The following is a 15850-nucleotide window of genomic DNA, read 5'->3' on the forward strand; positions in this document are numbered from 1 at the left end:
AACCATTTAACACAGTAGGTCATGCTTCAAATTTGATACATTGACATGATGAAAGGGAAAAGTGCGCAGGTTTACAACATTATACCAAAACAAAGAAGAATTGCAGCATACAATAACTTATTTACAATACAGTGACATTATATCCAACTTGATAGAACACTATTCATATTCGATTCAAGGTGGCTTTTCACAAGAAACATGATCAGTTTAGGACACCCTTACCATGTGAGCCTGTTGCAAATTATCGAACAGAGGTTATAATGGGCCAGTAAAAACATAACCGTAGAGACAATTGTCATATTTGCCTTATCCATGATGCCACAAAACCAATTTTAAGTCAGAGCATATAAAAAAAAATACTCGCAAAGCAGGTGAGAACCTCGCCATGGCAAAGCTATACCGACTTCTTCTACTTGTTGATGATGAACTAATGATCATGGACTCCACAATCGTCATGGTTCCGCCTCGACAATATCTCCTTGTTCTGCACAATGTGGCACATGGCATCATGGCACCTGGCATCAAAGAAAAAAATAGAACCATATTTGGAAAGGAGACCTAATATAAACCAAGTTTGCAGTTAGTCTATCTTGCATATAAATAAACATTGTACATGCAGACGAGTAGTGCTACTGCCCCAAGAAGTACATGTAACAGGACAACCATAGCTCACATAGCTACCACAAGTGCATATCCAAAAAGATAGGGAGCAAGGTATATTTCTAATCATATGATAACTAAAATGTGCCCCTTTCGCTATTCTTCCACATTCAACAAAACAAAAATATGCGGCAGCAACTAAAACAACAACTTTGTAGTCAGGTGGAGAAACATTAAGAGGGACATCCAAAATCAAATAGTGAGGATGAACAACTATTTTAGTCTACAGATCTACAATATATGACTTTATGATTTTCTCTTGATAAAAAACCTTAGGATTTACACCAACTGAATAAAGCCACTCAATCAAGCGAACACAGGCTATGATTGTTGGGGAACGTAGTAATTTCAAAAAAATTCCTACGCACACGCAAGATCATGGTGATGCATAGCAATGAGAGGGGAGAGTGTTGTCTACGTATCCTCGTAGACCGTAAGTGAAAGCGTTATGACAACGCGGTTGATGTAGTCGTACGTCTTCACGATCCGACCGATCCAAGCACCGAACGTACGGCACCTCCGAGTTCAGCACATGTTCAACTCGATGACGATCCCCGGACTCCGATCCAGCAGGGTGTCGGGGATGAGTTCCGTCAGCACGACGGCGTGGTGACGATGATGATGTTTTACCGATGCAGGGCTTCGCCTAAGCACCGCAACGATATGACCGAGGTGGAATATGGTGGAGGGGAGCACCGCACACGGCTAAGGAACGATCACGAAGATCAACTTGTGTGTCTAGAGGTGCCCCCTGCCCCCGTATATAAAGGAGGGAGGGGGTTGGTGCGGCCGACCCCCTAGGGGTGCGCCTGGAGGAGTCCTACTCCCACCGGGAGTAGGACTCCCTCCTCTTGCCTTGGTGGAGAAGGAAAGGGGGGAGGGGAAAGAGGAAAGGGGGGCGCCCCCCCCCCTTCCTTGTCCTATCCGGACTAGGGGGGAGGGGCGCGCGGCCTACCCTGGACGGCCCTCCTCTTCTCCCTCATGGCCCATGTAGGCCCATTAACCCTCGGGGGGGTTCCGGTAACTCCCCGGTACTCCGGTAAAATCCCGATTTCACCCGGAACGTTTCCGATATCCAAATATAGGCTTCCAATATATCAATCTTTATGTCTCGACCATTTCGAGACACCTCGTCATGTCCGTGATCACATCCGGGACTCCGAACAATCTTCGGTACATCAAAACTTATAAACTCATAATAAAATTGTCATCATAACGTTAAGTGTGCGGACCCTACGGGTTCGAGAACTATGTAGACATGACCTAGAACTGTGTCCGGTCAATAACCAATAGCGGAACCTGGATGCTCATATTGGCTCCTACATATTCTACGAAGATCTTTATCGGTCAAACCGCATAACAACATACGTTGTTCCCTTTGTCATCGGTATGTTTACTTGCCCGAGATTCGATCGTCGGTATCCAATACCTAGTTCAATCTCGTTACCGGCAAGTCTCTTTACTCGTTACGTAATGCATCATTCTGTAACTAACTCATTAGCTACATTGCTTGCAAGGCTTATAGTGATGTGCATTACCGACAGGGCCCAGATATACCTCTCCGACAATCGGAGTGACAAATCCTAATCTCAAAATACGCCAACTCAACATGTACCTTCAGAGACACCTGTAGAACTCCTTTATAATCACCCAGTTACGTTGTGACGTTTGGTAGTACACAAAGTGTTCCTCCGGTAAACGAGAGTTGCATAATCTCATAGTTGTAGGAACTTTGTATAAGTCATGAAGAAAGCAATAGCAACATACTAAATGATCAAGTGCTAGGCTAACGGAATGGGTCATGTCAATCACATCATTCTCCTAATGATGTGATCCCGTTAATCAAATGACAACACATGTCTATGGTTAGGAAACATAACCATCTTTGATTAATGAGCTAGTCAAGTAGAGGCATACTAGTGACGTTATGTTTGTCTATATATTCACACATGTATCGTGTTTCCGGGTAATACAATTCTAGCATGAATAATAAACATTTATCATGATATGAGGAAATAAATAATAACTTTATTATTGCCTCTAGGGCATATTTACTTCAGTCTCCCACTTGCACTAGAGTCTATAATCTAGATTACACAGTAATGATTCTAACACCCATGGAGTCTTGGTGTTGATCATGTTTTGCTCATGGAAGAGGCTTAGTCAACGGGTCTGCAACATTCAGATCCGTATGTATCTTGCAAATCTCTATGTCTCCCACCTGGACTTGGTCCCGGATGGAATTGAAGCGTCTCTTGATGTGCTTGGTCGTCTTGTAAAATTTGGATACCCTTGTCAAGGCAATTGCACCAGTATTTTCACAGAAAATCTTCATTGGTCCCGATGCACTAGGTATGACACCTAGATCGGAAATGAACTCCTTCATTCAGACTCCTTCATTTGCTGCTTCCGAAGCAGCTATGTACTCCGCTTCGCATGTAGATCCCGCCACGACGCTTTGTTTAGAACTACACCAACTTACAGCTCCACCGTTTAATAAAAACACGTATCCAGTTTGCGATTTGGAATCGTCCGGATCAGTGTCAAAGCTTGCATCGAGATAACCATTTACGACTAGCTCTTTGTCACCTCCATAAACGAGAAACATATCCTTAGTCCTTTTCAGGTATTTCAGGATGTTCTTGACCGCTATCCAGTGATCCACTCCTGGATTACTTTAGTACCTTCCTGCCAAGCTTATTGCTAAGCATACGTCAGGTCTGGTACACAGCATTGCATACATGATAGAGCCTATGGCTGAAGTATAGGGAACATCTTTCATTTTCTCTCTATCTTCTGTTGTGGTCGGGCATTGAGTCTGACTCAACTTCACACCTTGTAATAAAGGCAAGAACCCTTTCTTTGCCTGATCTATTTTGAACTTTTTAAAAACTTTATCAAGGTATGTACTTTGTGAAAGTCCAATTAAGCGTCTTGATCTATCTCTATAGATCTTGATGCCCAATATGTAAGCAGCTTCACCGAGGTCTTTCATTGAAAAACTTTTATTCAAGTATCCCTTTATGCTATCCAGAAATTCTATATCATTTCCGATCAACAATATGTCATCTACATATAATATCAGAAATGCTATAGAGCTCCCACTCACTTTCTTGTAAATATAGGCTTCTCCAAAAGTCTGTATAAACCCATATGCTTTGATCACACTATCAAAACGTTTATTCCAACTCCGAGATGCTTGCACCAGTCCATAAATGCATCGCTGGAGCTTGCACACTTTGTTAGCACCTTTTGAATCGACAAAACCTTCTGGTTGCATCATATACAACTCTTCTTCCAGAAATCCATTCAGGAATGCAGTTTTGACATCCATTTGCCAAATTTCATAATCATAAAATGCGGCAATTGCTAACATGATTCGAACAGACTTAAGCATCGCTACGGGTGAGAAAGTCTCATCGTAGTCAACTCCTTGAATTTGTCGAAAACCTTTCGCAACAAGTCGAGCTTTGTAGACAGTTACATTACCATCAGCGTCAGTCTTCTTCTTGAAGATCCATTTATTCTCAATGGCTTGCCGATCATCGGGCAAGTCAACCAAAGTCCATACTTTGTTCTCATACATGGATCCCATCTCAGATTTCATGGCTTCAAGCCATTTTGCGGAATCTGGGCTCATCATCGCTTCCTCATAGTTCGTAGATTCATCATGGTCAAGTAACATGACTTCCATAATAGGAATACCATATCACTTTGGTGCGGATCTTACTCTGGTAGACCTACGAGGTTCAGTAGAAACTTGATCTGAAGTTTCATAATCAATATCATTAGCTTCCTCACTAATTGGTGTAGTTGTCACAGGAACCGGTTCTTGTGATGAACTACTTTCCAATAAGGGAGCAGGTACAGTTACCTCATCAAGTTCTACTTTCCTCCCACTCACTTCTTTCGAGAGAAACTCCGTCTCTAGAAAAGATCCGAACTTAGCAACGAAAATCTTGCCCTCAGATCTGTGATAGAAGGTGTACCCAATAGTCTCTTTTGGGTATCCTATGAAGACACATTTCTCCGATTTGGGTTCGAGCTTATCTGGTTGAAGTTTCTTCACATAAGCATCGCAGCCCCAAACTTTAAGAAACGACAACTTTGGTTTCTTGCCAAACCACAGTTCATAAGGCGTCGTCTCAACGGATTTTGATGGTGCCCTATTTAACGTGAATGTAGCCGTCTCTAAAGCATAACCCTAAAACGATAGCGGTAAATCAGTAAGAGACATCATAGATCACACCACATCTAGTAAAGTACGATTACGACGTTCGGACACACCATTTCCTTGTGGTGTTCCGGGTGGCGTGAGTTGCGAAACTATTCCGCATTGTTTTAAATGTAAACCAAACTCGTAACTCAAATATTCTCCTCCATGATTAGATCGTAGAAATTTTATTTTCTTGTTACGATGATTTTCCACTTCACTCTGAAATTCTTTGAACTTTTCAAATGTTTCAGACTTGTGTTCCATTAAGTAGATATACCCATATCTGCTCAAATCATCTGTCAAGGTGAGAAAATAAGGATACCCGCCGCGAGCCTCAATATTCATTGGACCACATACATCAGTATGTATGATTTCCAATAAATCAGTTGCTCGCTCCATAGTTCCAGAGAACAGCGTTTTAGTCATCTTGTCCATGAGGCATGTTTCGCAAGTACCAAGTGATTCATAATCAAGTGATTCCAAAAGTCCATCAGCATGGAGTTTCTTCATGTGCTTTATATCGATATGACCTAAACGGCACTGCCACAAATAAGTTGCACTATCATTACCAACTCTGCATCTTTTGGCTTCAACATTATGAATATGTGTATCACTACTATCGAGATTCAATAAAAATAGACCACTCTTCAAAGGTGCATGACCATAAAAGATATTACTCATATAAATAGAACAACCATTATTCTCTGACTTAAATGAATAACCGTCTCGCATCAAACAAGATCCAGATATAATGTTCATGCTCAACGCTGGCACCAAATAACAATTATTTAGGTCTAAAACTAATCCCGATGGTAGATGTAGAGGTAGCGTGCCGACCACGATCACATCGACTTTGGAACCATTTCCCACGCGCATCGTCACCTCGTCCTTAGCCAATCTTCGCTTAATCCGTAGTCCCTGTTTCGAGTTGCAAATATTAGCAACAGAACCAGTATCAAATACCCAGATACTACTACGAGTATTAGTAAGGTACACATCAATAACATGTATATCACATATACCTTTGTTCACTTTGCCATCCTTCTTATCCGCCAAATACTTGGGGCAGTTCCGCTTCCAGTGTCCAGTCTGCTTGCAGTAGAAGCACTCAGTCTCAGGCTTAGGTCCAGACTTGGGTTTCTTCTCTTGAGCAGCAACTTGTTTGCTGTTCTTCTTGAAGTTCCCCTTCTTCTTCCCTTTGCCCTTTTTCTTGAAACTGGTGGTCTTATTGACCATAAACACTTGATGCTCCTTCTTGATTTCTACCTCCGCAGCCTTTAGCATTGCGAAAAGCTCGGGAATAGTCTTGTCCATCCCTTGCATATTATAGTTCATCACGAAGCTCTTGTAGCTTGGTGGCAGTGATTGAAGAATTCTGTCAATGATACTATCATCAGGAAGATTAACTCCCAGTTGAATCAAGTGATTATTATACCCAGACATTTTGAGTATGTGTTCACTGACAGAACTATTCTCCTCCATCTTACAGCTATAGAACTTATTGGAGACTTCATATCTCTCAATCCGGGCATTTGCTTGAAATATTAACTTCAACTCCTGGAACATCTCATATGCTCCATGACGTTCAAAACGTCGTTGAAGACCCGGTTCCAAGCCGTAAAGCATGGCACACTGAACTATCGAGTAGTCATCAGCTTTGCTCTGCCAGACGTTCTTAACATTGTCAGTTGCATCTGCAGCAGGCCTGGAACCCAGCGGTGCTTCCAGGACGTAATTCTTCTGTGCGGCAATGGGGATAATCCTCATGTTACGGACCCAGTCCGTGTAATTGCTACCATCATCTTTCAACTTAGCTTTCTCAAGGAACGCATTAAAATTCAACGGAACAACAGCACGAGCCATCTATTTACAACAAACATGGACAAGCAAAATACTATCAGGTACTAAGTTCATGATAAATTTAAGTTCAATTAATCATATTACTTAAGAACTCCCACTTAGACAGACATCTCTCTAGTCATCTAAGTGATCACGTGATCCAAATCAACTAAACCATGTCCGATCATCACGTGAGATGGAGTAGTTTCAATGGTGAACATCTCTATGTTGATCATATCTACTATATGATTCACGTTCGACCTTTCGGTCTCCGTGTTCCGAGGCCATATCTGTATATGCTAGGCTCGTCAAGTATAACCTGAGTATTCCGCGTGTGCAACTGTTTTGCACCTGTTGTATTTGAACGTAGAGCCTATCACACCCGATCATCACGTGGTGTCTCAACATGAAGAACTTTCGCAAAGGTGCATACTCAGGGAGAACACTTCTTGATAATTTAGTGAGAGATCATCTTAAAATGCTACCGCCAATCAAAGCAAGATAAGATGCATAAAGGATAAACATCACATGCAATCAATATAAGTGATATGATATGGCCATCATCATCTTGTGCTTGTGATCTCCATCTCCGAAACACCGTCGTGATCACCATCGTCACCGGCGAGACACCTTGATCTCCATCGTAGCATCGTTGTCGTTACGCCATCTATTGCTTCTACGACTATCGCTACCGCTTAGTAATAAAGTAAAGCAATTACAGGGCGTTTGCATTTCATACAATAAAGCGACAACCATATGGCTCCTGCCAGTTGCCGATAACTTCGGTTAAAAAACATGATCATCTCATACAATAAAATATAGCATCACGTCTTGACCATATCACATCACAACATGCCGTGCAAAAACAAGTTAGACGTCCTCTACTTTGTTGTTGCAAATTTTACGTGGCTGCTATGGGCTGAGCAAGAACCGTTCTTACCTACGCATCAAAACCACAACGATAGTTCGTCAAGTTAGTGCTGTTTTAACCTTCACAAGGATCGGGCGTAGCCACACTCGGTTCAACTAAAGTGAGAGAGACAGACACCCGCTAGTCACATTTAAGCACGAGTGCTCGTAACGGTGAAACCAGTCTCACGTAAAAGTACGCATAATGTCGGTCCGGGCCGCTTCATCTCGCAATACCACTGAACCAAAGTATGACATGCTGGTAAGCAGTATGACTTGTATCGCCCACAATTCACTTGTGTTCTACTCATGCATATGACATCTACGCATAAAACCAGGCTCGGATGCCACTGTTGGGGAACGTAGTAATTTCAAAAAAAAAATCATACGCACACGCAAGATCATGGTGATGCATAGCAACGAGAGGGAAGAGTGTTGTCTACGTACCCTCGTAGACCGTAAGCCGAAGCGTTATGACAACGTGGTTGATGTAGTCGTACGTTTTCATGATCCGATCGATCCAAGCACCGAACGTACGGCACCTCCGAGTTCAGCACACGTTCAACTCGATGACGATCCCCGGACTCCGATCCAGCAGGGTGTCGGGGATGAGTTCCGTCAGCATGATGGCGTGGTGACGATGATGATGTTCTACCGACGCAGGGCTTCGCCTAAGCACCACAACGATATGACCGAGGTGGAATATGATGGAGGGGGGCACCGCACACGGCTAAGAAACGATCACGAAGATCAACTTGTGTGTCTAGAGGTGCCCCCCTGCCCCCGTATATAAAGGAGGGAGGGGGAGGTGCGGCCGGCCCCCTAGGGGTGCGCTTGGAGGAGTCCTACTCCCACCGGGAGTAGGACTCCCTCCTCTTGCCTTGGTGGAGAAGGAAAGGGGGGAGGGGAAAGAGGAAAGGCCCCCCTTTCCTTGTCCTATCCGGACTAGGGGGGAGGGGGCGCGCGGCCTACCCTGGCCGGCCCTCCTCTTCTCCCTCATGGCCCATGTAGGCCCATTAACCCCCCCGGGGGGGGGGGGTCCGGTAACCCCCCGGTACTCCGGTAAAATCCCGATTTCACCCGGGACGTTTCCGATATCCAAATATAGGCTTCCAATATATCAATCTTTATGTCTCGACCATTTCGAGACTCCTCGTCATGTCCGTGATCACATCCTGGACTCCGAACAACCTTCGGTACATCAAAACTTATAAACTCATAATAAAATTGTCATCGTAACGCTAAGCGTGCGGACCCTACGTGTTCGAGAACTATGTAGACATGACCTAGAACTGTTTCCGGTCAATAACCAATAGCGGAACCTGGATGCTCATATTGGCTCCTACGTATTCTACGAAGATCTTTATCGGTCAAACTGCATAACAACATACGTTGTTCCCTTTGTCATCGGTATGTTTACTTGCCCGAGATTCGATCGTCGGTATCCAATACCTAGTTCAATATCGTTACCGGCAAGTCTCTTTACTCGTTACGTAATGCATCATTCCGTAACTAACTCATTAGCTACATTGCTTGCAAGGCTTATAGTGATGTGCATTACCGAGAGGCCCAGAGATACCTCTCCGACAATCGGAGTGACAAATCCTAATCTCGAAATACGCCAACTCAACATGTACCTTCGGAAACACATGTAGAACTCATTTATAATCACCCAGTTACATTGTGACGTTTGGTAGTACACAAAGTGTTCCTCTGGTAAACGAGAGTTGCATAATCTCATAGTTGTAGGAACTTTGTATAAGTCATGAAGAAAGCAATAGCAACATACTAAACGATCAAGTGCTAGGCTAACGGAATGGGTCATGTCAATCACATCATTCTCCTAATGATGTGATCCCGTTAATCAAATGACAACACATGTCTATGGTTAGGAAACATAACCATCTTTGATTAATGAGCTAGTCAGGTAGAGGCATACTAGTGACGTTATGTTTGTCTATGTATTCACACATGTATCATGTTTCCGGGTAATACAATTCTAGCATGAATAATAAACATTTATCATGATATGAGGAAATAAATAATAACTTTATTATTGCCTCTAGGGCATATTTCCTTCAGTGATGTCCTGGTTCAAGGGAGGAAAATAAGAAAAGAATGCCAACAAAAAAATGTGATCATGTGCATGAAAGATTCCCCATTTTGATGAACCTTTATTATTAGACTTCTACAGTTCTACTTACCTAAGTATATCTAATTACTAATAAACCCTAACTTAGGATTTAGGTAGGGTAAACATTACTAACAAGCAAAATCACTCAAGAGGTAGCTGGAAAAATTTGGTATCTTTTTCGTTTACACAAAACCATCTAGCAGGCAACAAAGGAATCTAAATATAGTCCATGCTTCTTAAAACAAAAAATGGTATACATATGTACTTGCAAGATAACATGTTTGTTCCTATAAATTCAAACACCTAGGCCAAATACTTTGTAATCGGGTACCAAATGGTAACTACAATAAAGGAAATTATAGGAAAGAAGACAAACATACCCTGCAGCATTGGTACAAACGAGCGCCCTAAGCCGAGTAGGCGACAGCAAAGAGAAACAGGGCAGCGGTGTGACGCACTCCCCTCCGTCGTCTACAAACACAAACACTGACATGCATGTCTAGCTGTAGAAAAGCGATCGCAGCACACACACACACACAGAGAGAGAGAGGGGGAGAGAGAGACTTACATCATAGTCTCTCATTCGAGGAATATGTCTCCAAAATGCTGGGAGGCCTACAAAGTTTGAGTTCAATGGAATATGAGCCATCTCAGTACAACAAACCGGAACTGCAGCAAAAGTAGTTTCTTTTTTCTTATTATAAATTTCCACCTCTCTTAGCAAAAGTCATTTCTATTCGATGCACTTTCCTTCACAGGAAATAGTAACAGAGGAACTAATACAAATAAACTGTCAGCTTTCTAATTTCAGGTCTAAACAACTAAAGGCCCATCCTAAATATATCATTATCTAACCACATGAGCAATTGCTAGGATATTTCAGACAACTTGAACTAAAATCATACCTACCCTACCATCACTACATGCTATCACTTCACCGGTTCATCTATTGGACACTAAACTATTCAAAGATCTAGCTTAAATATTGACACCCATTAGTATGCAGAACATATTTTCTTGCAAATAATCTTATCTCCCGTCTCTTAACAGATTTTCAACAACGGAGCTTTCTCCTGGCATATGCCTTGAGAAGTAAAAATAAACAAATAATTTTCTAAACACAAACACACTGAGATCAGAAAAAGAGAGCCATCATATACAATATCAATGTGCTTCAATATCACTGGAAAAAATACCTTCCATCGCTTGATTTGCCCAGCAGCGAAAGCCATTCAAGATACTGGATGTCTGAATCAACCAAATTGTAGCAATAATCCAGTCCAATGTGAGAATATACCTGCAGTTTTAGAGAAGAATGAAGTAGCCAAATATAAATGACAATCTCAAATGTATAGATAAATATTCCACCATAGTACCTATATGTAAGATGAAGTTACACAAAACCAGTACATTGCTCAGAGCACAGATAGTAGCAGGTAAAAAATGAAGCGGCTGCCATGGGCTTTCCCCATTTTGTCTATTCTCCACAAAGAAAAATATTAGTCTCAAGTATAGGTTTATGACTGCATTTTATCTCCGAAATAATGGGTTGTTTCACAACTCTAATGGTGTAGAGAAAAAAATAGTGATTATGTGCATACCCCCGTAGGATATGTGTGTGATGTGTGTCTCACCATGTAGCTCCTCATGGTTCGGCATCGCTCCGACGACCGCTTCTCCTTCCTCTGTCTAATCGATGTCTACTTTCTGAGGAAGTGATGGCCATGCGTTGCCATGAGGAATTCATGGTGGTGTAAAGAGAAAAGAGAGATTGTTGTCATGTGCCGCCATGAGGATCCACGGCAGTGAGAAGCAAAATAGAGCAGTCTCACATCAAGAGAAAGAAGAGGCGGCAACCACGCGGCGGAGAAGCAACAACGCAGGAGAGAAGGCCATAGATTTCTGAGGGATATAGACAGCCATGGATTGCCTTTTTATCAGGTGGCAATAGATGACACATAATTCAGGAGATCAGGGGAAGGTGTTTCTGGCCCAAAGTTTCGTCAAAACACGTTTGCCATATGATTGCATACCAAACAGGAAATATAAGCCCACCTTAGTGTGTTCATTAGTACAACCTGTAAATCAATCCAAACTCTACATATTTCACCTCACTAATGCTTATGCCCTGAGGAGGCTCCATTTAATCCACGGTTCTAACAATGAGATATACTGAAAATAGACATGCAAGGATTCAACACTACAACGAGATCAGGCTATAAACAATCAGTATTTTAGGCTCGTTTTGTTTCTTGCACTGTAGGCGTGCATAGACTTTAACTACAGTTTCTTGCGACTTACACTCTAGGTGTGTATACGCTTTAACTACAATTTCTTGTGACCAAAAAATTAGGAATGAAAAGCATAAAATATGGTGGATAAAATAGTAATTAAATGACTGGAGCTAGCAAGAAGGGTTGTGGAATATCTCTAACAGAAGATATTACTGATGTGAAAGTAGTTGTCTTTTGTAAGACCACCCGACAGTGTTCTGGCATGCATGTGCGACCTGAACATTTATGCCGCTAAAGATTGGTTAATTGCATCTTCATTTATAATTTCTTGTTCAAAAGATAAGAGTGATTTCTTTTCATATAACTCTTGTATATTTATTTGAGTGGATGTCAATAATTTAGATAGTCACTATCTAGGAATAAGGCATCTCAAATCAATAGTAAAATGTAGTAGCATAACCAATTTCAAATGGTCTGATGGAGCAAAAACTTCAGCTATATGTCGAACTATTTTCTACCGTGTCATTGTAGTTTGAGAAAAAAATAGAATTACATTCCACTACCTGAAGCTCGACCTGCTGGATGATAAAATGATGAAAAAAATGCTCTTGATATAGAGAAAAATGGAAACAAAATACTGTAGATTGCACAGGCAGAACATGTTTCACATGGAAGGTAGAACTACATGACCAGGCCATGGGCAGAGCAGAGCATAAAGCATAGATAATCAATACCATATATTTAATGTATAAATAAAGAGGCCATCAGATGTATAATGCCTAAGCTGATCACAGAGATATGCAACTAAAGAAACAATAGTTACGGATAAGGAATTACTAAAAGTGAAGTAAAGAACATGAAAAGTAAAGCATTTTATTCTATAGTCAAGCCTAACTAAAGTAAAAAACATGTCATTATTTAGTGTTCTAGGATGATGAGAGACTTACACAACCACAGTTCTTCAGTACATAAATGCCATTTATCCTGCTGCCTTTTATGGTTGCCTCTTAGGCCCCATCTTGTTCTCACTCTATTGGTAGTTTTCCTAATTGTACAATAACTGCCATCTCTGCATATCAAGAATCAAGTCAGAGCTATTGCAACTCAGGTCCAAGAAATGGATAACGAAAGTGAAGATTCTACTATCTTGTATGAGTAGCTTCAGTTTCTGATTCCGGGGTACATATGCCTTTGTTATTGTAATAAATTTAATATAAATATGCATATATTGTGTGCTCCAAATCCATGGCGCCACACTATAAAAAAATGGCACCAGAAAAGGGCTATCCTATATGGAATAAAGAAAAAATAATTACATATGTACCATGTTCGTACATACAACTCAAGAAAAACTCTGCGTAAATTAATTACCATGCTCAACATAACCTTCTTAAGCTTGATGGACAAATCCAAATTCATGTAGTTGCATTTTGCAGGACCCAGGTTGTTAGTTCAAATACAAGATAAAGTGGGAGGCCTCACAAATAAGTTATATATGAAGAGCAAGAGGCAGTGGAAACCACCGCGTAGAGAGCATTTAATCTATATATCCAGAAAAATGCATTTAATCTGTATAGCTTGCAGACCGAAAAGATAAACCGCAAACCAGCGGGATGTGCGGCAGGAAGACGACCACACATAATTCTTTTGGCATGAGAATTAACAACACCAATAACCATGGGACCTTATTTCTAGAAATGTATAGAACGCTACATCTCAGTAGCAACAATGCAATATATACTTCCATATCAGAGACCCAATTTGCTAATTCTAAATGAATGCACTTTTAAAGGATATAGTCTACATACAACAAAATGCATGATGCGGAATAATGTCATGAAAGCTCTAATTCATGCATAGGCAGCCAATTGCCCTTTCCACTCCGTAAAAGTACAAACTTGGTGATAAACAAAGAGGATAGATGGATTAGCCAATTGGTAACCTTCTCATCTGTAGAAAAACTGTTCGTGCCGTTCAACAGCTCTAGCAACCTGTGATATGCCAATCAGGATACCTCACAAAATATTCTCATAATGCATTGATCAATATTTATGCAAACCAACCGCCGCCGTGTCACCTTCTCACATGCAGCCTGGGAGCAGGCCACAACCGTTGACGCAATAGGGCATGAGCGAGGAAAAAGAGGAGTCTGATTGGGAGGGCGTCGTGGAGCGTGGTCACTGTAGGTCAGCTTCCCTTGACGACCTCTTCTTGCTGGGCACGGTGTAGGAGAATCAAACACTAATTTCAGTCTATCAAAAATCAATCTTGTTCGAAACAGGGGAATAACATCTGTAGCTAACAAGATCAACCATCAATGATTTATTCTAACTAAACCCAACCAAATAATCAAACAAATAATTATGATCCCACCTCAGTTAGCAATACAAACAATACCCAACAATCTGAATCTCACCTCATCCAGTCACGACACAAGAAGAGGACGAATCTAGAAGAAATATACCTGCTCATTGTCGCCTGTGCCGCCGGGTTGCGATGGCAAAGAGGTTCACCTTGTTCTCGACTCTTCCTCAAGATCCTTCCTCTCTTCTTCACCTGATCTACAAACATCTTGCTAAAAAAACATAAATAAAAAAATCAAAATCAAATTGTCAACGAACCTATGAAATAAAGAGGAAAAAACCGAGAGGAGCAAGATGGCAAGGCCAAAGACGTCCAACCTAGATGGTGGATGAGGGACGACGACCGACGAGCAGTGGTCGACAGTGATGGCCGGCTCCACTCTACTGCGACGCGAGGGCCGGCTTGTTGCACCTTCCCCACATCCGTCCTCCTCACGCACATCACCACAGCGACGCCAATGCTGCCTTGTTGCGCCTTTCCCATGTCCGTCCTCCTCACGCACAACAACACCGGATCCGGTCGATGCCGTCATGGTGGAGCTTTCCACTGATAGAATGGCAAGGACGATCGCGTGTGAGGACGGCAACTCGGCGGGGAGAGCGGTAGCGGCCAGCTCGGCAGGGAGAGCGGTGGCGGCCGGCTGGGCGGCAGGAGAAGAATGACGAGGTGGGGAGGACAGGAGCACGGAGGGGAGGGGACGAAGGAGAGGGGCGTGAGATCGAGGGGGACTGGCAGCTAGGGTTCTGACCAATCGGTCGCCCTCCCCACTCCTATCCATCCCTGGCCACCAACGATACACCACACAAGCAAAAATATGTGGAAACCCAGAACTGCCCTCGCCGGCCATCCAAATTCACATGCGGGGGCACGCCCCTGCGCACATAGAAACCCGCACCGGTCACACCTACGCTCCGCGGTCACTGACAGCCGAGGCCCACCTCACCTGGGACCCACATGTCATTGAGAGCTAGCGCGCTAGCACGGGTGTAAAAGGGCAGTCTGTGCAGGTCACGATCGGACGACCAGAACGAGTTCATCTGGAGATCGACGGATGGGATGCGTTCGGGAAGAGGATCGGACGGCCTAGAATCCAAATGCATGGGGAGGCTTCATTTTGGTCCGGACTCTAAGAGCATCTCTAGTGGATGGTGTATATGGAGGTGGATGCTAAATTTACACTATCAAGATCAAAAAAACCTTCCCAGTGGATCGTGTATCACGTCGTGCACATATACACGTCGCTACCACGAGCGTACCTGGCGTGGGAGTAAAGACGACCGAGCCACGCTCGTGGGCTCGCGCTCCCGCTCCCAGGACCGAAAAAAAGACCCCCGCTCCCGCTCCCGTTCCTCTCCGGCCGCCTCCCCAAGGTCGCCGTCGCCCCTCTCCGGTCGCCGTCGCGTCTCCTCTCCAGCCGCTGCCCAAGGTACCCATTTTTCCCTTCCTCGCGAGCGGGAGCAGAGGGGCGGCGTGGAGCAGAGGGAGCAGAGGAGC

The 15850-nt window shown here is 43.0% G+C and overlaps 1 long non-coding RNA gene across 5 annotated transcripts; it reads right to left on the reverse strand.

The window, feature by feature from the left end:
• Nucleotides 1–5: 5 nt before the first annotated feature.
• Nucleotides 6–15125, reverse strand: LOC119331378. Of its 5 annotated transcripts, none has more exons than XR_005160497.1 (9): nt 14674–15125; nt 14457–14567; nt 14070–14206; nt 13935–13983; nt 11135–13061; nt 10955–11055; nt 10327–10373; nt 10139–10244; nt 6–484 (listed from the first exon to the last, which is right to left on the reverse strand). It is a non-coding gene; the product is annotated as an uncharacterized LOC119331378 (long non-coding RNA). The 5 variants fall into 5 exon arrangements; XR_005160495.1 differs by having other exon boundaries at nt 6–515; XR_005160492.1 differs by having other exon boundaries at nt 10139–10229; nt 14674–15124.
• Between the last annotated feature and the right edge of the window lie 725 nt (nt 15126–15850).

Source organism: Triticum dicoccoides, chromosome 1B (assembly GCF_002162155.2).
Source record: "Triticum dicoccoides isolate Atlit2015 ecotype Zavitan chromosome 1B, WEW_v2.0, whole genome shotgun sequence".
Classification (NCBI taxonomy): Eukaryota; Viridiplantae; Streptophyta; class Magnoliopsida; order Poales; family Poaceae; genus Triticum; species Triticum dicoccoides.